Raw genomic sequence first — 25,309 nt, 5'->3', positions numbered from 1 at the left:
GCAGTGGACATTTTAAATCTTCAATATTCATTAAAAAAAAGAATTTAACATAAACAAAATTGGGGCATAAGGCTTTGTTCAAACCGTCTTCTCGGAAATGTCCCAATGCTTTCTTTTCCTTTGTGCTATGCTTGTAATCGCAAGATGTATCAGCACAGAATCGCACAATGGGCTCAAAGAGACACAAATAGAAGGCAAGATGGTCTGAAGATAGACTAAGGTGACCAGGACCCAAAATGATGAAACTTAGGGACTTATAGGCCTCCTTCACATGTCCGTGTCCATGATGACATCTGTGACAAGATAGTCAGTGGTTAATCAACGAAGATGTCCTTGAAGGATCTGTGTTTGGTCTGTCTGTCAATTTTTTGCCCTCCATTTTTTATCCATGTTCCATGTACACTGCTAGGCTGAAAATTAGCTTCCAGAGCATCTGCTACCAATGATTAGTGGCTATCACTACAAAACACAGATATGAAAAAACTAAGAAATACTGCAGCACTCCATGTCTTCAGTGAATTTTCTGAGTTGTATTCACCAATTGTGCAACGTTTCGACCTCTCTGTGTCTTTATCAAGCATGCTTTATAAAGATCCAGAGAGGTCAGGTCATTTCAGGGGACCAAGGCTAGGGCTTGACGCTGCAAGCACCGGCACCAAGTGGACCTTCCAAATTGAACTCAGAAGCAGTGCTGTCTTCTTTGTGGACTCTCTACAGAACACAGATGCCATCTGTTGTGAAAGTGATTTTCTCAGGCCAATAGAATCCAATGGGTGTGTTTGGTCTGCATCAATGACCAAAGTGGACAAGTCTCTGTAGTTTTTCCACTAGGCTACAGTCAGTGGAAAATCACACATTAAAGTCAATGGGTATGTGTGCTGTCTGTGATTGACTGAGGTTTGAAAGAGGCCTTCTTGATGAATAGAGATGAGCGAAGTTTTGAAAAATTTGATTCACTGCTTCACTGAATTTTTAAAAAAAATTCACTTTGCTACAAATTACTTTGTCATAAAGTGCATTTCTTTGTAAGAAGCAATGACAGGGATCGGCGATTGTGCCCAAAACAACACTTACTATGGGCCCCACCCAGTTTGCCAATATGCATGCATCAAACACTTCCAGACAAGACAGAGAGCAAGCTGCAATGCCCCCGTTCTCTGACAAATTTATATTTTTCTTTTACATGGAAGTAATTTTAATTAAAAAAAATGTAATAAAAAACATTGCCATCCACCTCACCCACTTAGGGTAAAACAGATCCAGCATTTATTTTGTTCATATTTTTTGCGGTCTGAGCATGCGCAGACTGCAATGCCGCATCCGTTTTGCCAGAACACTGGGGGCCGGATCCAGCATTAATGCATGTCAATGGGAAAAATGGAAGTGTTCCGGAATTTTGGACGGAGATAAAACCACAGCATGCTGCGGTATTATCTCTGTCCTCAAAAGTCAAAAAGACTGAAATGAAGACATCCTGATGCATCCTGGATGGAATACTCAGTTCTTTTCCGGTATTGAGTCCCTAGGATGGAACTCAATGCCGAAAAAGAATAACGCTACTGGGAAAGTACGCTTAATCCGATTTCTGTGGTGGAAAACATGGAACAGTTGCTATACAAATATGATGCTCATTATGAGAAATATATTTCTCACTATTTACACTGATTAATTGCTTTTCCTCTATTACAAACTGATTTTCTGCAGCCACTACTAGGGGAGGCTCAGTGCAGAGGAATTTATATACTTACCATTGATGTTTTTGTACTGAGCTCCAACTAGTGGCCACTATGTGAAAATACATTGTTTTCTTGCCCTGAGAAGAGGAAGTTCAGCATTGGGCCTCACTCCCCCTTTGCCCCATAGCAGTTGGTTGGTCAGCCTACATAGAATTTTTGCCACCGGAGCCAGCAGAGCAGTTTTAGGAGATAGCGGACCTTCTTACTGTTGCCTTTGTTAGGGGTCAGTCAATCCTGCGCTGCAAATGGCACATTTCAATGGGGTGGAGGGAAATGGTGTATATGTTTTATAAGTAAGAATCCTGAGGATTGGTGGAAAGGAGGGATGACAAAAACTGATTAAAGGAAAAATATTCTGCAGTATTCAAACCAACACCTAGATGTAAATTCTGTTATAATTGCATGTAATTAAAAATTTACTATAGGCACTGAGTTAATTAATAAAATATCTGGACAGTGCCACCTGCTGTTTGTTTGTTTTTTCCTCCTATTTCTTAGTCCTGCACACTGAAATGGCCGCACATGCTCAGTTTTATCCTTCAACTGCCTCCTGAGCTGTGATAGGAATAACATGGACACGTCCCCTGAGCTACTGCAGAAAAGACACTCCTCTTGAGCTAGCAGCTTGTTATAAATCCAACAAATAATGGGGAGATCTCTGGATCCATGTGAGGTGCAGGGCTGGTTCTAGCCTTGTTAGAAAGAGATTGTCATGTATTATATGATGTCTTATTTTCATACCAAACTTTAGAGATAAAGGAAAAGTACTATGCAGAGTACTTAAAATAGATTCTTATTCCATAAATTCATTGGTTTTCCAGGATTAGAAAGAAAAAATAACTGTTTTCTTCCAGAAACATGTCCAGTGGTTGTGTCTGACATTTTAACTCAGCCCCATTGCAATGAATGTGGCTGAGTTGCAATACTTCACACAATCTATGGATAGTAACATAGTAACATAGTCTATAAGGCTGAAAAAAGACCTCTGTCCATCCAGTTGAGCCAGTTATCCTGCAAGTTGTTCCAGAGGAAGGCACAAAAAAAAAAACACCTGTGAGGTAGAAGCCAATTTTTCCCACTTTAGGGGAAAATAATTCCTTCCTGACACCAATCAGGCAATCAGAATAACTCCCTGGATCAACGACCCCTCTCTAGTAACTATAACCTGTAATATTATTACTAGAGGTGGGACGACAAATCCGTCAAATCCACGAATTCCTCGAATCCCTCAGCATCAGAGAAAGCTTCAGTGCACAGTCCCCACAGACCCTCTACACAACTGCTCAGTCCTCTTCTCCCAAAACCCACTTCTCCACCATTACAGAAGAAAAACTCTCCACCCTACTCTCCAGATCACATCTCACCACCTGTGCACTTGACCCAATCCCATCCCACCTCATCCCTAACCTCACCACAGTGTTTATCCCAGCCCTAATTCATCTCTTTAACCTATCACTAACCTCTGGTGTCTTCCCCTCTGGTTTCAACATGCTACCATTACACCCATCCTCAAAAAGCCTTCACTTGACCTATCTTCTTTGTCCAGTTATCGCCCCATATCACTTCTTCCATATGCCTCAAAGCTACTTGAGCAACATGTCCATTCTGAACTGTCCTCTCACCTCTCCTCCTGCTCCCTCTTTGACCAGCTACAATCTGGCTTCTGACCCCACCACTCAACTGAGACTGCCTTACCAAAGTCACCAATGTACACCAAACAAATAGCCGCGCATAAATAAGTAATGAAAAATATACACTCTTTATCACCTAAATTACAAAATATAATAATATCAATCCGGTTAAAAATAGATCCTAAGCAGCAGCATATGGTTGGTCAAACATCAACACAGCAGTACATTCATATGAAAATTATCAATATTATACCACACAAAAGCCCCAGTATATCAATAAAACTGAGGCTCCTCAAACCTCTCCCATGCAGTATTAACACTGCAGAAAGTGCAAAGTGGATAGAACACAAAATAGGGATATACAAAACTACCCACAGGCATATTGTAAATGTTATTCCACACAGAGGCAAAGGTATATCAATAGAACAGGGCCCTCAAATATGTCCCATGCAGTAGTAACACTGCAGAAAGTGCAGAATGCACGATGGGTAAAACCAGGGCCGGCCTTTGGGGTGTGCGGGCTGTGCGGCCGCACAGGGCGCCATAGCAACTGGGGCGCCTGGCGGCCGACAGCCCGCCGCGACGCAAATCTTTATTCTGCAGGGCCTGCGGGCGGGCAGCGGACTTACAGTCAGGCTAAGTTCACACGAACGTGCGTGACCCGTGGCCGTATTGCGGCCCGCAAATCGCGGGCCGCAATACACGGCCACAGTTCCGTGTGAATTCCGCATCACGGATGCGGACCCATTCACTTCAATGGGTCCGCTAATCCGGAATCGCGGAACGGCCGCACAGGACGGGACCCCTCGGAAGCACTACGGAGTGCCTCCTGGGGTTACGTCCCGTTGTTCCGTTCCGCTAAAAGATAGAACAAGTCCTATCTTTTCGCGGAACGGCCGGATCGCGGACCCATTAAAGTGAATGGGTCCGCGATCCGATGCGGCTGACCTACGGCCGGCGAACAAGGATTGCGGCCCGCTATTTGCGGGCCGCTTTACAGGCACGGGTCACACACGTTCGTGTGAACCCGGCCTCACACTCACAGTGTGACACTGCGCTCCGATCCGGACTGAAGGAGTGAGGAGGGGGCGGGGCTCGAGGCCGCTCTGAGCTCTGCTCTGCTGCCTGACTGGCCTGCCTGCTGTCTCTTTAAGAGAGCAGACCAGTGGCTGCTGGAGCGTAGCCACTGAGCTCCGCCCCCAGAGAGAAGACGGAGCGCGCCCAGCCAGCAGACACAGCAAGGCCCACGCGGCAGCCGGCAGCACTACAGCTAGAGAACATATAGGTATTTTTTATTTGGAGAAATGATTATGATTTATGTGAATGTGCCAACAGTGCCATGGGGGATGGGGGGGACGGGACAGAGATGTGCTGATGCTGCCCAAATGGAGGGGACAGGGAGAAGTGTGCCAATGCCATGGTGACTGGGGGGGGGGGGGGGGACAGAGTCTCTGTTGCCCCCCCCCCCTCAGTCACCATGGCATTGGCACATTTCTCCCTGTCCCCTCCAGATGGGCAGCATCAGCACATCTCTGTCCCGTCCCCCCCACCTGCGTCACCATGGCATTGGCACATTTCTCCTCCAGATGGGCAGCATCAGCACATCTCAGACTCTGTCCCCCCCCACCCCCGCCCCCCCAGTCACCATGGCATTGGCACATTTCTCCCTGTTCCCTTCCAGATGGGCAGCATCAGCACATCTCTGTCCCCACCCCCGCCCCCGCGTCACCATGGCATTGGCACATCTGGAGGGGACAGGGAGAAATGTGCCAATGCCAGGGTGACGCGGGGGTGGGACAGAGATGTGCTGATGCTGCCCATCTGGAGGGGACAGGGAGAAATGTGCCAATGCCATGGTGACGCGGGGGCGGGGGTGGGACAGAGATGTGCTGATGCTGCCCATCTGGACGAGAAATGTGCCAATGCCATGGTGACGCGGGGGCGGGGGTGGGACAGAGATGTGCTGATGCTGCCCATCTGGAGGGGACAGGGAGAAATGTGCCAATGCCATGGTGACGCAGGGGTGGGGGGGTGGGGGGGGACAGGGATGTGCTGATGCTGCCCATCTGGAGGGGACAGGGAGAAATGTGTGACCACTCAAAGGGTGTGGTCACTGAGGGGGCATGGTCACTGAGGGGGCGTGGTCACTATGGGGCGCTGTAAAGCTTTCTCGCACAGGGCGCCTAAAGGCCTAAGGCCGGCCCTGGGTAAAACATTAAATAAAGGAAGATATACAATACTGACCGCGAGCAGATGAGACCTCCAAAGACTCCCCAATGCGCATTTGGCCCGATGGCCTCTTCCAGGGGGCGTGAAGAAGCGATCGGGCGAAACGCGCGTCGGGGAGTCTTTGGAGGTCACATCTGCGGATGTTTGACCGACCATATGCTGCTGCTTAGGATCTATTTTTAACAGCATTGATATTATTATATTTTGTAATTTATGTGATAAATAAAGAGTGGATATTTTTCATTACTTATTTATGCGTGGCTATTTGTTTGGTGTATGGTAACATAATTCCCACGCATGTACTATAATTTTATGGTTATAGGTGTAGCAAAGTCACCAATGACCTGCTAACAGCCAAAACCAAAAAACATTACTTCTCCTTAACCTGTCCTCCGCCTTTGACACTGTCAACCACTCCTTTCTGTTACAAACTCTCTCATGTCTTGGCATCACTGACCTGGCCCTCTCCTGGATCACATCATACCTCACATCCCGGACGTTTAGCGTCTCCCACTCTCACACCACCTCCTCGTCTCATTCTCTCTCTGTTCGTGTCCCACGAGGCTCTGTCCTAGGACCCCTGCTCTTCTCTATCTACACTTTCAGTATGGGACAGCTCATATAGTCCCATGGCTTTCAGTATCACTTTTATGCTGACGACACACAAATCTACCTCTCTGGTCCAGACATCACCACCTTACTATCCAGAATCCCACAATGCCTATCTTCCATATCCTCCTTCTCCTCTCGCTTTCTAAAACCTAACATGAATACAACAGAATTCATCATCTTTCCCCCATCTTAATCAACCCCCCCAACAGACCTATCTATCACGATCTGTGTAATCATGGCTGCACACTCTCCTCGGTCAACCAAGTCCGCTGCCTTGAAATGACCTTGGATTCTGCCCTCTCCTTCCAACCACACATTAAAGGCCCTTTCCACCACCTGCCGCCTCCAACTCAAAAACATCTCCGCATCCGCGATTTCCTCAACTTTGAGTCAGCGAAAATGCTTGTACATGCTCTCATCATCTCCCGCCTAGACTACTGCTACATTCTTCTCTGTGGCCTTCCATCTAGCACTCTCGCACGCCTCCAATCTATTCTCAACTCTGCTGCCCGACTAATACACCTCTCACCCTGTTACTCCTCTGCCTCTCCCCTCTGCCAATCCCTTCACTGGCTCCCCATTGCCCAGCGAATTCAGTTCAAAATACTAACAAATACATATAAGGCCGTCCACAACCTGTCCCCTCCCTACATCTCTGAGCTACTTTCCCAATACATCCCCACACGCAATCTCCGATCCTCACAAGACCTCCTTCTCTCCTCTCCTCTTATCACCTCTTCCAACAATCACCTCCTAGATTTCTCCCATGCATTCCCCACACTCTGAAACTCGCCACTCCAACATATCAGACTCTCACCTACAGTGGAATCCTTCAAAAGCCTACAACCAGTGACCCTGCTGCCTCTATACCGCCATGACCACCTTTACCCTCTCCTACTGTGTCCTCCACCCATACCATGTAGATTGTAAGCCCTCACGGGCAGGGACCTCTCTCATTCTGTACCAGTTCGTAACTTGTCTTGTTCATGCTTAGTGCAATTGTCTGTATGGAATGAATGGTGCTTTAATAATAAATAATAATAATAAAAAATAGATGATGGGAGAGATCTCTGTACTGACCCCTGATATATTTCTACATAGTTATTAGATCTCCCCTCAGTCGTCTTTTTTCTAAAGTAAATAACCTTAATTTTGATACTCTTTCAGGGTACTGTAGTCCACCCATTCCAGTTACTACTTTAGTTGCCCTCCTCTGAACCTTCTCCAGCTCTGCTATGTCTGCCTTATTCACAGGAGCCCAGAACTGTGCACAATGCTCCACATGTGGCCTGACTAGTGATTTGTAAAGTGGCAGGAATATGTTCTCATTTCGGGCATCTATGCCCCTTTTGATGCAACCCATTATCTTATTGGCCTTGGCAGCAGCTGCCTGACACTGGTTTTTACAGCTTAGTTTGCTGTTCACTAAAATTCCTAGGTCCTTTTCCATGTCAGTGTTACCCAGTGTTTGACTATTTAGTATGTACGGGTGCCTTTCATTATTCCTTCCCATGTGCATAACCTTACATTTGTCAGTGTTAACCCTCATCTGCCACTTCTGTGCCCAAGCCTCCAATCTATACAGATCCATCTGCAGCAGTATACTGTCCTCTTCCCTGTTAATTACTTTACACAGTTTAGTATTATCTGCAAAAATGTATATTTTACTGTGCAAGCCTTCTACAAGATCATTAGTGTTGGGCCCGAATATTCGAATAGCGAATATTAATCGCGAATATCGGCACTCCGAGAATTTGCAAATATTAAGAGAATAGTGATATATATTCGTATTTTAAAATTTTCTAGATTTTTTTTTCATCAGTAAACTCCCTTCTTGCTTGTGGGCCAATGAGAAGGCTGCAATCTCTTTGTCTGAGCTTAGTAACATCCCTAGCAACCAATAGGAAAGTTGCCTACCCCTTACTATATAAGAACCTCCCCAGCAGCCCTTGAATGCAGTATTTTGCAGATCTGAGAGAGACAGCAGTGTTATTGCTGTGCTCTCTGCTTTCCTGTGTCATTAAATTAGTTAGTTAGTTAGTTAGTATATATATATATATATATATATATATATATTGAAGAAAAATCCAGCGGGAGCACCACCAGGAATCGGGTGCAAAATCCACAGAGGCAGCGGCAATGCCCCAACAATACGGTTCGAAGAAAGCAGGACTGCACTCCAAGTAAAAGTGAAAAATCAGTGGAGCTTTATTCACCCATAACTTTGGCAACTTTGCGACGTTTCGGCTCACAAGAGCCTTCTTCCGGGAAGAAGGCTCTTGTGAGCCGAAATGTCGCAAAGTTGCCAAAGTTATGGGTGAATAAAGCTCCACTGATTTTTCACTTTTACTTGGAGTGCAGTCCTGCTTTCTTCGAACTATATATATATATATATATATATATATATATATATATATATATATATATTGTGGCAGTGGAGCTGCCAGAGGGCCATATGAAGGCCATTGAAATGGTGTATCTCATCCAGAAGAGCCTGGGTGAGAACAGGAAAGGCTGGGAGAATAGGTTTTTCCCACTGTCTGCAGCAGCCAGGCTGGTAATGAAGGTAATTAGCAGCCAGATGAGGAGCTCAGGTAAATGTTGGCTGAGCTCCTCAATCAGGGCTCCCAGTCTGAGGAAGGAACAGGATGCGCCAAGGCCTGTGGGAACCAGGACCCTCTAATGGTTCTAACCCTCTGTGGGGTAAGCACCATGTTGTGTTTTGGGGAGCTGGGTGGTAGAAGCAGATCCCGATAGAGAGGGAGAACTTCTGTTTAGTCAGTGGCCAGACAGCTGAGGATTTTTGTTTATGCTTTATGTTTTTGGTCTGCTGTAAAAGTGATAATAAAGCTGTCCGTGGCCAGTTTACACCCAAATCTGCAGTGTTGGAGTGGCTTCTTGAGGTGTGCCAACCGTCTAAGTAGAAAAGACGGCAATCCTGGAGAGCTAAGTGACCCTCGAGTTGTCACAATATATATGAATAATACAGATAGTTAGTGGGAGATAGTCAGTGTAGGTTAGATCCTGATATAGTGTAGCTGATAGGTTCTGCTGTCCATACATACATGCTACAGACATACATAGTGTTGTGATGTCACAAGTTCACAACAATACTTAGTGCACCAATCACTAATAAGTAGTCAGACCTGTTAAAATGTGAAGTTGCACGTATTGCGCCAAAATTTTCGCATCATTAGTGCCAATTTCGCAATCACAAATATATTGGAGCACTTTATCTGCATATAAAGCCATTGTAATGTTCTGCCGTGCCAACCATCTTCTCCAGTCTCAGGAAACTTCTAGTAGCTTGAAAAATGTAGCTATAGTGACCCAAGCCTGTATTTTGCGTGTATTACGTGAATATATCATTGCCAATTTTTCGCGATCAAGAAAATAATCTCAAATTTGTGAATATATGACGAATATTCTACCAAATATTCGCGAAATATTGCGAATTCGAACATTGCACCTGCCGCTCTTCACTAAAGATCATTAATAAATATATTGAACAGAATAGGGTCCAATACTGACCCCAGGTTAGGTCTGATTTAGAAAAAAAAAGCAGCCATGTTTTTTCTAATCTTGACTAACGCATTTAATAATTCATATAATAAAATATTATTTCTATTGCAGTGTCCACAAATGTTTACAAGGAATTGTATTGAAGACAACAATCACATACAACACATGGTGAAGTAAAAGCTTTTGGGTCTGCCTGCTGTTTCTGCTGACTGAAGATTTTGATTGATTTTGTGGTAGGACTTCCAGCAACAGTTTGTCCAGTGATGGTATGTTCTCAAGTGTAAGGAAAGTGCAGTGGGATGCAAGGTCAATTTGATGAGAAAACCACTTAAGTGCTGGTTATTGTGTTTTTTTTTTCTTCTGATTTTGTTTCCAATTATTGTTGCTAATGTGAATCTTCTAGAACCAAAACCCAGCAAGTAAACCAAGATGCACATTACAGCAAGAACATAATCTCTGAAAATACATAACATTGAGGATGTCCCTAAGTTATATGTAGAAAATATACAGTCCTGATCAAAAGTTTTTAGACCACTTGAAAAATGGCAAAAAATCATATTTAGCATGGCTGGATCTTAACAAGGTTCCAAGTAGAGATTCAACATGCAACAAGAAGAAATGGGAGTGAGACAAAACATTTTTTGAGCATTCAATTTAATAAAAACAACGAATAAACTGAAACAGGCTGTTTTTCAGCTGATCAAAAGTTTAGGACCACACCTCCAAAAAAAAACTAAACCCCCCCAAAACAGAAATCCAACTTCCAAACATGAACTCAGTAATGAGTAGCTCCGACGTTATTGTTTATCACTTCAAAAATTAGTTTCGGCATTCTTGATGCAAGCTTTTCCATGAGGTGAGTGGGAACATTTCTCCAAGTGGTGAAGACGGCCGCACGAAGGCCATCTACTGTCTGGAACTGTAGTCCATTTTTGTAAACTTCCCTTGCCATCCATCCCCAAAGGTTCTCAATTGGATTTAGATTGGGGGAACACGCAGAATGAGCCAAAAGAGTGATGTTATTCTCCTGGAAGAAGTCCCTTGTCCTGCGGGCATTGTGTACTGTAGCGTTGTCCTGTTGAAAAACCCAGTCGTTACCACACAGACGAGGGCCCTCAGTCATGAGGAATGCTCTCTGCAACATCTGGACATAGCCAGCGGCCGTTTGACGCCCCTGCACTTCCTGAAGCTCCATTGTTCCACTGAAGGAAAAAGCACCCCAGACCATTATGGCGCCCCCTCCACTGTGGCACGTAGAAAACATCTCAGGTGGGATCTGCTTGTCATGGCAGTAACGTTGGAAACCATCAGGACCATCAAGGTTAAATTTTTTCTCATCAGAGAATAAAACTTTCTTCCACCTTTGAATGTCCCATGTTTGGTGCTCTCTTGCAAAGTCCAAACGAGCAGTTCTGTGGCGTTCAAGGAGACGAGGTCTTTGAAGAAGTTTTTTGTTTTTGAAGCCCTTCAGTCTCAGATGCTATCTGATGGTTATGGGGCTGCAGTCAGCACCAGTAAGGGCCTTAATTTGTGCCGAGGATCGTTCAGTGTCTTGACGGACAGCCAATTGGATCCTCCGGCTCAGTCCTGATGAAATTTTTTTGGGTCTTCCACTTGACTTTTTTGTTCCATAACACTCAGCATCATTTAAGAAATTCCAATGACTGTCTTACTGCGTCCCACCTCAACAGCGATGGCGCGCTGTGAGAGAGTTTTTTTGCCTTTGCCATCACAACGTGTGACTACCTGACAGAAAATGACAATGAATCCACATCTTTGCACAGATTTGGCCTTTTAAAGGCATGTGGTCCTAAAATTTGGATCAGCTGAAAAAAGCCTGTTTCAGTTTAATCGTTTTTTTTCAATTAATTGAATGCTCAAAAAATGTTTTGTCTCACTCTCATTTCTTCTTGTTGCATGTTGAAGCTCTACTTGGAACCTTGTTAAGATCCAACAATGTTAAAATATGATTTTTTGCCATTTTTCAAGTGGTCTTAAACTTTTGATCAGGACTGTAACTGTTGAAGCTGCTGTGGAAGCTCAAAATTATTCAGGTGAGGTATGAGAAAACTAAAGCAAAACACGCGTCAGGGGACCAGAAGTAGGACTCCTAGCAGACATTCTGAAGATGTGCCATAAATTTCTGTGGATAAAATATCTTCGTAAAGGGGTTTTCTCATCTCAGACAATGGGGGCATATCGCTAGGATATGCCCCCATTGTCTTAGGCCTCTTTCACACGCATGAGATTTCCGCGTGGGTGCAACGCGTGAGGTGAACGCATTGCACCCGCACTGAATCCGGACCCATTCATTTCTATGGGGCTGTGCACATGAGCGGTGATTTTCACGCATCACTTGTGCGTTGCGTGAAAATCGCAGCATGCTCTATTTTGTGTGTTTTTCACGCAACGCAGGCCCCATAGAAGTGAATGGGGCTGCGTGAAAATCGCAAGTATCCAAAGGCAAGTGCAGATGTGGTGTGATTTTCACGCATGGTTGCTAGGTGACGATCGGAATGGGGACCCCATCTTTATTATTTTCCCTTATAACATTGTTATAAGGGAAAATAATAGCATTCTCAATGCAGAATGCTTAGTAAAATGTGGATTGAGGTATTAAAAATTTAAAAAAATTAACTCACCTCCTCCACTTGATCGCGTAGTTGCCGATCTCTTCTTACTTCTTTAATCATGAGCTGCCGGCTAAAGGACCTGTGGTGACGTCACATCACATGATCCAATCACATGGTCCATCACTGGGGTGATGGACCATGTGATGAGCTCAGTGACTGTCACGGATGGTGTACAGGAAACAATATGATACAAATAACAAACGATGACTAACTGGATCCACAACTAAGGAACAAAAGGGAGACCCCTGCAATCGACCTGCCGCTCTCCCTTATTGCTCAGCCTATGCGACCACTCTAAAGGTGAATGGGCGCATATCCACGTACCTCGGCTATCTTAACCTGAAGGCCCTACAATAGTGAGGGGACACGACCACCGGCTCCCTACACTGACACGGAGGGAGTCAGGGTCACATGGATCCAGACAACAGAAAATCATAAATACAAAACAGCACTTATCTGAAGACGACTGTGAACTGAGAGCTGGGAGCTGGGAGCTGAAGACAGCATGCACACTCATTCCAGGAAGTAGTATCAGCCACACCCAACTACCTTATGGGGGAGAATATAAAGGGAGGTAATGAGTCTGACTGCATGACAGCTGAGATAGCCTAACGAGGTGAGGAACAGAAACCAAAACAAAGAAACTCAAGGGGGAGGATCTGAACGGCTCCTGTCAGAGCTTCTCAGCTGTCCTCTTGTGACAGTACCCCTCCCTCTAGGAGTGGACTCCGGACACTCAGGGCCCACCTTCTCAGGATGGGACCTATGGAAAGCCCTGATGAGGCGAGAGGCCTTAATGTCCATCACTGGGAGCCACATCCTCTCCTCAGGACCATAACCCTCCCAATGAACGAGGTACTGGAGGGAACCGCGGACAAGACGAGAATCCACAATCCTAGAGACCTGAAATTCAAGATTCCCATCAACCATAATCGGAGGAGGAGGCAAAGGTGAGGGTACAATAGGTTGAACATAAGGTTTCAATAAGGACTTATGGAAAACATTATGGATCTTCCAAGTCTGAGGAAGATCAAGACAGTAGGCAACAGGATTGATGACAGACAGGATCTTGTAAGGCCCAATAAACCTAGGACCCAACTTCCAGGAGGGAACCTTCAATTTGATATTCTTGGTAGACAGCCACACCAAATCACCAACATTCAGGTCCGGACCAGGCATACGTCTTTTATCTGCCACACGCTTATATCTCTCACTCATATTCTTTAGATTATCCTGAATATTTTGCCAAATAGATGACAAAGACGAGGAGAATCTGTCCTCATCAGGCAAACCAGAAGAGCCCTCTCCAGAGAAAGTCCCAAACTGCGGATGAAACCCATATGCACCAAAAAATGGTGACTTATCAGAGGACTCCTGACGACGGTTATTTAAAGCAAACTCAGCAAGGGACAAAAACGAACACCAATCCTCCTGATTCTCCGCCACAAAACAGCGCAGATATGTCTCCAGATTCTGATTGACACGCTCTGTCTGGCCATTCGACTGCGGATGGAAAGCAGAAGAGAATGACAAGTGAACCCCCAAGCGAGAACAGAAAGCCTTCCAGAATCTGGAAACAAACTGCGTGCCCCTATCAGAGACTATGTCAGAAGGAATCCCATGCAATTTGACAATGTGGTCAACAAATGCCTGCGCCAGCGTCTTAGCATTGGGCAAACCGGGAAAAGGGATAAAGTGCACCATTTTGCTAAAACGGTCCACCACCACCAGAATCACAGACTTCCCCGAGGAACGAGGCAAGTCCGTTATGAAGTCCATGGACAGATGTGTCCAAGGACGGGAAGGAATGGGCAAAGGAAGGAGAGGACCTGATGGCCGTGAGTGAGGGACCTTGGCACGAGCGCAAGTCTCGCAAGCTGCCACAAAACCCTCAACCGACTTACGAAGCGCAGGCCACCAGAATCTCCGAGCAATGAGATCCAGTGTGGCTCTTGTCCCCGGGTGCCCAGCAAGGACCGTATCATGGTGTTCTTTAAAAATCTTGTGTCTCAAAGCGAGAGGCACAAACAACCTCCCAGGAGGACAAAGATCAGGAGCTTCTGACTGGGCTGCCTGCACCTCTGCCTCCAATTCAGGAAAAAGAGCAGAGACCACCACACCTTCAGCTAAAATGGGACCCGGGTCTTCAAAATTCCCACCTCCCGGAAAACAACGTGACAGGGCATCTGCCTTCACATTCTTAACCCCAGGGCGGAACGTAACAACAAAATTAAACCTTGAAAAGAACAAAGACCATCTGGCCTGTCTCGGGTTCAGACGCTTGGCTGACTCCAAATAGGCCAGATTTTTATGGTCAGTAAACACGGTAATAGGGTGTCTGGCTCCCTCTAGCCAATGGCGCCATTCCTCAAAAGCCAACTTGATGGCCAACAATTCCCTATCTCCCACATCATAATTTCTCTCTGCGGAGGAGAGCTTCTTTGAGAAAAAGGCACACGGTTGCCATTTGGCAGGAGAGGAACCCTGAGACAAGACCGCCCCCACCCCTACCTCAGAAGCATCAACCTCAACTATGAAGGGTAAGGAAACATCAGGTTGTACTAGGATGGGAGCAGAAGCAAAACTCTCCTTGATATTAGAAAAGGCCTTACGCGCCTCTACCGACCAGGAAGAAAAGTCTACCCCCTTTTTGGTCATATCCGTGAGTGGTTTAACAACAGAGGAATAATTCAAAATAAATTTCCTGTAATAATTAGCAAAGCCCAAAAAACGCATCAGCGCCTTCTGATTCTCAGGAAGCTCCCACTCAAGCACAGCGCGGACCTTCTCGGGGTCCATGCGAAAACCAGAAGCGGAGACAAGAAACCCCAGAAATTGGACCTCCGGAACCGCAAACACACACTTTTCCAGTTTCGCGTATAATTTATTCTCCCGCAGGATGAGTAAGACCTGACATAAGTGTTCCTTATGAGTTTTGAAATCAGGAGAAAAAATCAAAATGTCATCCAAATACACTAATACAAATTTTCCCATTAAATGATAAAAAATGCTGTTGACAAAATGCTGAAAAACGGCTGGGGCATTCATCAAACCAAAAGGCATAACTAAATTCTCAAAATGGCCCTCAGGGGTATTGAAAGCCGTCTTCCATTCGTCTCCTTCTCTGACCCTAACCAGGTTGTATGCCCCTCTTAGGTCTAATTTGGAAAAGACTTTCGCCCCAACAACCTGGTTAAATAAATCTGGGATTAAAGGAAGCGGATAAGGATCACGAATAGTGATACTGTTCAGCTCCCTGAAATCCAGACAAGGTCTTAAAGAACCATCTTTTTTCTTAACAAAGAAAAAACCAGCGGCAACAGGTGACTTCGAGGGTCGTATGTGTCCTTTTCTCAGACTCTCAGAGATATAAGCACGCATAGCGACCCTCTCAGGTTGGGAAAGATTGTATAAACGAGATTTAGGCAGCTTGGCGCCTGGGATGAGATCAATAGGGCAATCATACTCCCTGTGCGGAGGTAAACCCTGAACTCCACTCTCAGAGAAGACATCCAAAAATTCAGAGAGGAAAGGTGGTACAGTTTTAGTAGAAACCTCAGAAATAGATGTTATGAGGCAATTCTCTCTGCAAAAGTCACTCCAACCATTTATTTGCCTCGCTGGCCAATCAATGGTGGGGTTATGTTTAGTGAGCCAGGGTAGCCCCAACACTAGAGGAGTAGGCAAACCGCCAAGGACGAAACATGACACATCCTCAACATGAGCATCATTCACAATTAAACGGATATTTTGAACTATGCCCTTTAATGATTTCTGAGAAAGTGGAGCTGAATCAATAGAAAAAACAGGAATATTTTTTCGCAAAGTGCATACCTGGAAACCATGAGTTATTGCAAATTGGTTATCAATGAGGTTGACAGCTGCTCCACTATCCACAAAAATCTCACAAAAAATGCTCTTGCTCTCTAGCGCCACCCTAGCAGGCAGGACAAAACGGGAACTACAAGCAAAAGACAATTCTTCAATTTCCGCCTCAACCCTGCCAATAGTAACAGACGGAATATTCTTAAAAGATTTCTTCCTTTTTGTCTCTTTATTACTCCCAGAAAACTGCCTGAATCTCCTAGAGGGACAAACATTTGCCAGATGATTTATACCTCCACAACAAAAGCAAACCCTGCCCTGCGGGCTGAATCCTCTATTGTCAGAGGCAATCAACCCCAGCTGCATGGGCTCCTGCTCAGAAGGGGCTGACAGCGACTGAGACCCCTGTGCACAGAATGACTCCGCTGCACTGTCCCGGGACTGAGCATGATAAGAAGGAGAAATCTCTCCTCTTTCTTTAAGACGCCTGTCAATACGAACAGCCTGAGACATAGCAGAATTCAAGGAGGTAGGTCTTTCATGAAAGGCAAATGCATCTTTCAATCCCTCAGAAAGACCATAGCAAAATTGACTTCGGAGTGCAGCATCATTCCAACCCGTATCTGCTGCCCATCTCCGAAATTCTGAGCAGTATATCTCTGCGGATTGTTTACCCTGGCATAACAGACGTAGTCTAGACTCAGCCAGAGCAATACGATCCGGATCATCATATATCTGACCCAGGGCTAAAAAGAATTCATCCACTGAACGGAGGGGTTGTGCCCTCTCCGGCAGCGAAAAGGCCCAGGACTGAGCATTACCCCTGAGCAGCGATATAATGATGCCCACCCTTCGTTCTTCATCACCGGAAGAATGGGGAAGAAGGCGAAAATGGAGTTTGCAAGCCTCTCTAAAACGTACAAAATTCTCACTACCCCCGGAAAACGTATCCGGGAGCGAAATCTTAGGCTCAGCACAAACTCCATGAACGCAAGCTGAACCGGTCACTTGAAACTGAGAAAAAGTCTTACGGAGATCAGCTACCTCCAAAGCAAGACCCTGAAAGCGTTCAGCCAAAAGTGAAACCGGATCCATGCTTGAGACGGTTTTGGTGGCTGATAATGTCACGGATGGTGTACAGGAAACAATATGATACAAATAACAAACGATGACTAACTGGATCCACAACTAAGGAACAAAAGGGAGACCCCTGCAATCGACCTGCCGCTCTCCCTTATTGCTCAGCCTATGCGACCACTCTAAAGGTGAATGGGCGCATATCCACGTACCTCGGCTATCTTAACCTGAAGGCCCTACAATAGTGAGGGGACACGACCACCGGCTCCCTACACTGACACGGAGGGAGTCAGGGTCACCTGGATCCAGACAACAGAAAATCATAAATACAAAACAGCACTTATCTGAAGACGACTGTGGACTGTGAACTGAGAACTGGGAGCTGGGAGCTGGGAGCTGAAGACAGCATGCACACTCATTCCAGGAAGTAGTATCAGCCACACCCAACTACCTTATGGGGGAGAATATAAAGGGAGGTAATGAGTCTGACTGCATGACAGCTGAGATAGCCTAACGAGGTGAGGAACAGAAACCAAAACAAAGAAACTCAAGGGGGAGGATCTGAACGGCTCCTGTCAGAGCTTCTCAGCTGTCTGCTTGTGACAGTGACGTCACCACAGGTCATGAAGAAAGAGCAGAGACCGGCAGCTATGGAGGAGGTGAGGTATTATTTTTTTCTTTTTTAACCGACAATTGACTTTCTACTAAGCATTCTGTATTAAAGAATGCTTTTATTTTCCCTTATAACCATGTTATAAGGGAAAATAATAAAATCTACACTACAACTTACCCAAACCCGAACTTCATTGAAGAAGCCGCCATCCATTCATTTCTATGGGGCTTCCGAAAATATCTGAGCGCTGGCTCAGCTATTGCCATCTGCCCCATAGAAATGAATGGAGCATGAGCTGCGCATGTGCGGCATGCTCCCATTCACTTCTATGGGAGAGATGGGGATTAGCGCTTGGTGGTGGACGGACCTCGGGAAATCTGGGGACCTCCAGCCACAGCGCTCCCCCCTCCATTCTCGATATAGGTGCGTGTCCCAGCGGTGGGACCCGCACCTATCAGACAATGGGGGCATATCCTAGAGATATGCTCCCATTGTCTAAGATGGGATAACCCATTTAATGTACTTACATTATAAGATACAAAATACATTGTACTATACTTACCATAAAAGAGGATCTGTCACCAGATTTTGCTATGCAAATTGCATATATGATGAATAGTGATAAGCAGCAGGGGCAATATTCGAATTCGCTATATTTCACGAATATTTGTCATGAATTTGCCATTATATTCTTGATTGCAAAAATCGGCAATGTAATATGCACGTATTGCTGCTAGAAGTTTCCTGAGACTGGAGAAAATGGTTGGCACGGCAGAACATTACAATAGCTTTATATGCAGATAAAGTGTTCTAATATATTCGCAATTGCGCAAATCAGCAATTAATTATGCGCATATTTTTACGCAATACGTGCAACTTCACATTTTAGCAGGTCTGACTACATATTGCTGATTGGTGCACTAAGTATTGTTGTGACATCACAGCACTATGTCTGTAGCGACAGCAAAACCTATCAGCTACACTATATCACTATCTAACCTACACTGACTATCTCCCACTAACTATCTGTATTATATATATATATAAGCTAACTAACTATCTAATGTAATGACACAGTAAAGCATAAAGCACAGCAATGACACTGCGCTCTCTCTCAGAACTGCAATAAACTGCAGAAAATGGCTGCTGGGGAGGTTCTTATATAGTAAGGGGTGTCCTATTGGTTTCTAGGGATGTTGCTAAGCTCAGATACAGACACTGCAGCCTTCCCATTGGCCCACAAGCAAGAATCAGGGAGGGATCATGGGTTCAGATGAAAACTAAATCTAGAATATTCGCGAATACGAATATATTCGCGTCCACCCTGACTGGGTGTCGGAACCCCACCGATCAGATATTGATTATCTATCCTAAGGATATGTCTTCATTATTAAACATTTGGAAAACCCCTTTAACTTTTTCCTCTGATCCAGTTCATTCCCCCTCCCCCCCCCCCACTACAAACACACACACAGGCTGATTTCAGATGAGCAAGTATAAGACCCGTCCTGAACTTCCAGCACTGCCGGGATTGCATAGCATTACATTGATTTATGATGCTATGTAACCCTTAGGCCCCTTTCACACGAGCGAGTATTCCGCGCGGATGCGATGCGTGAGGTGAACGCATTGCACCAGCACTGAATACCGACTCATTAATTTCTATGAGGCTGTTCAGATGAGCGGTGATTTTCACGCATCACTTGTGCGTTGCGTGAAAATCGCAGCATGCTCTATATTCTGCGTTTTTCACGCAACGCAGGCCCCATAGAAGTGAATGGGGTTGCATGAAAATCGCAAGCAAGTGCGGATGCAGTGCAATTTTCACGCACGGTTGCTAGGAGATGATCGGGATGGAGACCCGATCATTATTATTTTCCCTTATAACATGGTTATAAGGGAAAATAATAGCATTCTGAATACAGAATGCATAGTAAAACAGCGCTAGAGGGGTTAAAATAAATAAATAAATAATCTAACTCACCTTAATCCACTTGATCGCGGCCCGGCATCTCCTTCTGTCTCCTTTGTTGAACAGGACCTGTGGTGAGCATTCTTTACAAGTCAAGGACCTTTGATGACGTCACTCCGGTCATCACATGATCCATCACATGATCTTTTACCATGGTGATGGATCATGTGATGACCGGAGTGACGTCATCAAAGGTCCTTGACCTGTAATAGACGCTCACCACAGGTCCTGTTCAGTAAAGGAGACAGAAGGAGATGCCGGCATCACGATCAAGTGGACTAAGGTGAGTTAAATTTTAATATTTTTTTTTAACCCCTCCAGCGCTGTTTTACTAAGCATTCTGTATTCAGAATGCTATTATTTTCCCTTATAACCATGTTATAAGGGAAAATAATACAATCTACAGAACACCGATCCTAAGCCCGAACATCTGTGAAGAAGTTCGGGTTTGGGTAACAAACATGCGCGATTTTTCTCACGCGAGTGCAAAAAGCATTACAATGTTTTGCACTCGCGCTGAAAAATCGCGTAACGCACCCGCACATTTTCCCGCAACGCCCGTGTGAAAGAGGCCTTAGAGGTCTGGAATGTACTGGATAACACTGACATAATGCTGTCAGTGTTATCCAATACATTCCAGAACTGTAAGGGCTACATAGCATTATAAATGAATATATAGTGCTATGCAACTCCGGCAGTACTAGAAGTTCAGGATGGGAGCCGTCTGATACTCATGCTCCGAGTCTGGAAAGCGGCCATACACAGGCTACTCCTTCTACCACTCCAAGTATTGCACATTAGGATCTGCCATGGAACCTGTGGACAAAAGCAATTATCTGCAATGTGCAATTTTTACCTATATGTGTTCCTTGGTAGAACATAACAAAATCTTCCCAGGACCTGACCTGAGATTCCTGCAAGATGACTGAGCAAATAATTTTTTGGATGGGGACTCCATAAAGTCCATGTGCCGAGGGAGGAGATACCATATACAGATGAAGCCAAGATAACATAGACTCTGATAACACATGTCACAATGTTATCTCATACCATCCAGTGACAAAAGCCATTGAAATACATTGTGCCATTTTTTACATACAGTAATGCGTTAACCATCAAGTTTAGCTTTGCTGCATCTGTATACAGGGGTTATCAATGATGCATTCAGCGAGTTATGACCGAGGACAAAAGAAACTGTTCTAAGACAATGTTAGCTCTGCTACATGTATCATCTCACTACAATAATAAATTAAGTCTCCCATATACCATCTTGTGACACCAATACATTCCGCTCACATTGTAACTTACCTGCTCTACTACACGATCAGATGTCCTTTGTCATGCATTGCTTTTATCAGTAAGTACACTACAATAAATGACTTCATTTCTTCCTTCTTTCTAGCTGAAAAAAAAAATCAAAGGAGATTACATTTGGTGGCAATTAAAATGCAAAGCCCATCATTTACTTCGCAGTTCATTCAAAGGCCATCAATTAAATATGCAGTTTATAGTTTTCCTCTTTTAGAAATGAAACATGAAATAAAATCAAGAGCATTCTTTTTTTTTTCAGCTCGACGTGCATGGTACTTAAAATATTTTCGATGCTCATGACACAGAAAGGTCTCAGGCGCATTCATGTAGAATGGGGGAGTTGTCTCAAATGTTCTAGCCATGACAAAGCTAATGAGAAATCACTTTGTCTGGCATTTAAGTCTCATAGACGCAAATATGTTAGACTCCCAAATTTAAGTGATTGGCATTGTAGTGTGGCAAATTGAGATCAGCCTGCATTGAAGACCTGCATTTAGTAAGCTCAAGGCGATGTCCTTATCTGACGATCCCGTTAACCCCTTAAAGGGAGTTCTGTGGCCTAGATCCAATGACATTTTGCAGAACGGAACATCTGGCCCTCTATAGAACAGTCCTATGCTATGTTTCTATTTTTCTGCAGGTGAAATAGAAAGGATATACAGATGCACACGGTGTGCTGTCCGCATCTTTAGTGACCCCATTGAAGTGAATGGGTCCACATCCAACCTGCAAAAAATGCAGATGAGATGCAGAAAAAAATATGTTTGTGTGCATGAGCCCTTAGAAAACTCATGCCCTATTAGAGAATTTTGAGGTAATAGAGGGGAGTCCCCAATTTAAAATTACAAATAAGAGCCCCACGTGAAAATATAACCACCAAACCTAAACAAACAATGCCAATAACCTAAAAATTTAAAGAAACAAATGAAAAATATGAAAAATAATGTATAATTGTATTGTAATCTACATCACATAAACAGTAAAAATGAATAGCATGCATGGAAAAGTCCCAATCTTACTGCTATTTCTCTATTTACTGTATTAGACAGAGAGGATGGCAGATATAAAAAGCAAAAATTCTAGAGAAAAGATAAAAAACTAAGATAAAATCATCATGCACAATATGATAAATAAATATGCGGATGTCCATGGTTACATTTATGAAAAAAAAATCAGAAAACAGATAATAATGCACTAACACAATACATGTAAGCATTATATATGGACTAAGCCCTCACTCTGATATGATAAAATCTAAGACTCTCAGCCAATATATTTAGATCAAAACACATCTGTGCCCGCCTACCTGCTCCAAGGTGATCTCAGTCAGGCAGGTCCTACTCTAAACCTACCTATGCCATTGGGCATCTATTTTCAGGAGAGCAGACCCTGCACGTATAGTATGCTGCTCCTAGTCACCTCTATGTGCATCAAGCAACCGATGAGAGGAGTAGCATGCGCAGCTATATATACCACCTAATTGATGTCCATCAGATGTCCATGGCTACATTTATGAAAAAAATAACAGAAAACAGATAATAATGCACTAACACAGTAGATGCAATCATTACATATGGACTAAGCCCTCACTCTGATAAAATCCAAGACTCTCAGCCAATATTTTTTGATCAAAACACATCTGTGCCCAACTACCTGAGCCAAGGTGGTCTCTGTCAGGCAGGTCCTATTCCAAACCTACCTATTCCGCTGGGCATCTAGGATCAGGAGAGCAGACTCTGCACATGCATGCTACTCCTCTCATTGGTTGCTTGATGCACATCGAGGTGACTAGGAGCAGCGTACTATATGAGCAGAGTCTGCTCTTCTGAACAGAGATGCCCAACGACATAGGTAGGTTTAGAGTAGGACCTACCTGACTGAGACTACCTTGGCGTGGGTAGGCAGGCACAGAGGTGTTGTGATCAAAATATATTGGCTGAGAGTCTTGGATTTTATCATATCAGAGTGGGAGCTTAGTCCATATATAATACATCTATATATGTTAGTGCATTATCGGTTTTCTGTGATTTTTTTCAGACATAAAAAGCACCTCATTCTGGAAGATCCAACAAATCGACACAGCCAGGTGCCACTCATAAGCAGAGTATGCAACCGCGTAGAGCGCACCGGCCATGCCCCACCCCCTACTTGTCATCCATCTGACATCATCTCCTTCTGTTCCTGTACTTGCCGGCTGGATGAGTGCAAGCATGAGTTTGTTTACTTTGGGCAGAGAGAGTGGCACGCAGCTGACACACAGCTACGAGACCCTGGTGTATTTAAATCTCATTTAGGCTTTCTTTCAGAAAGTTTCTCCTGGGATTTGAACTCACAACCTTTCACATCAGAGACAGGGCATTTACCCTCACAGCTATGAAAGCTGTATTACCAGTTGCTTATACCTAGTGTACATCCATACACATGTCAGCTGCCCCAACACACCCAGCTCTGCTACATCCATACACAGTGTACTGGGGCAGCTGTCATGTGTATGGATGTACACTAAGTATCAAAGTTATCTACAGTAGAAGTCTTATATATATATTTTTTTTTTAAGTAACTGTATATACAGCTCTCATAGCTGTGAGGGTAAATGCCTTGCTTCTGATGTGAAAGGTTGTGAGTTCGAATCCCAGGAGAAACTTTTCTGAAAGTGTTTTATTTTTTATTTTTTTTAAATACCGGACTGCTACTGCTACTTAACTTTTTTTTTTAAGTAACTGTCTACAATGCTTTCATAGCAGTGTGGGTAAATGCCTTGCCTCTGATGTGAAAGGTTGTGAGTTCGAGTCCCAGGAGAAACTTTTCTGAAAGTGTTTTTTTTTTTTTTAAATACCGGACTGTTACTTTACTGCCACGGGGAGGGGGGGCTATTGGCGCCATGATACTGGCACATGGAGGGGGGAGGAGAGAGGCACTTGATACTGGCACATTAGGGGGCAGGGGGAGAGGATGGCACTATGATATTAGCACATGGGGGGCAAGAAATGGATATGAATCATGAGGGGCAGAAATGTGAAATGATGGGGGGGGGCAAGAAATGGACATGAATCATGAGGGGCAAAAATGTGAAATGATGGGGGGGCGCAAGAAATGGACATGAATCATGAGGGGCAGAAATGTGAAATGATGGGGGGGGGCAAAATGTACATTTGCTTCTGTTGACAAAAATCCTTGCACCAGGCCTGACTTCAGTGGGTCTCGCGGGATCACGCGCCAAAGACACATGATCTTGGCAAGAGCCAAGGTAATGTGGACCTGGAGCACAGCGAGGAGCAGAACCTGGTGAGCACCCCTGGCAACCGCACTCTGACAACCTGCACTAGGGTGTCAGAGGCTGCAGGACAGTGACTGGCAGCAGGGTGGCACACACTTGTGTACAGGGGTCAGGGCACACCTGCTGCTTGACTAGGGGCCATAGATTCTGACTGGCACAGGGTGCCCAGCAGTGGCACATGGAGCCTAATAGGTGGCACAGACTGTCTAAAGGGCTATGAATGCTACAGGGTGCAGGACAGTGCCAGACTGGCAGAGGGCACAAGGCAGCATACTGTTTTATGTTGCCCTGGTGGCACAGGATTTCAGACAGTGGCTGAATGGTGCCTGACAGTGAATAGGTAGCACTGCTCGTGTTTGGTGTGCCAACCTGCTGAACAGCGCAGAGTGATTGGCATCACTGGGATGGTACTAGGTGGCAGACAATGGCTGGATATTATATATACATGACCATAGTCAGACTGGCACAGGGTACGCGACCATAGTGAGACTGGCACAGGGTACATGACCATAGACTGACACAGGGTACACGACCATAGTTAAATGTTGCATGCAATAGGTGGTTGAGAAAGGGTCGGAAAAAGGGTCGGGAAAAGGGGTGTGGTCAATGGTAGGAGTCAAGGGCGCGGCAAAATTTGCCTAGGGTGGCAAAAATCCTTGCACCAGCCCTGCAGACAGCCCATTGATTTCAATGGGAACTACAGCACTGTGCAAAGGTTTTCGGCAGGTGTGGGAAACTGCTGCAAAGTAAGGGGGGGTTCAAATCAACGTTATGAATTCCGTTATTGCTTTCTGTTATAACATGGTTATAACAGAAAATAGTGGAATTCATAAGACAGAATTCAAAACAGAAACCTTTAGAGGCATTCTGT

The sequence above is a fragment of the Bufo bufo genome, chromosome 7 (genome assembly GCF_905171765.1).
Source record: "Bufo bufo chromosome 7, aBufBuf1.1, whole genome shotgun sequence".
NCBI classification, from domain to species: domain Eukaryota; kingdom Metazoa; phylum Chordata; class Amphibia; order Anura; family Bufonidae; genus Bufo; species Bufo bufo.
Note: the sequence above shows the minus strand (reverse complement) of the source record.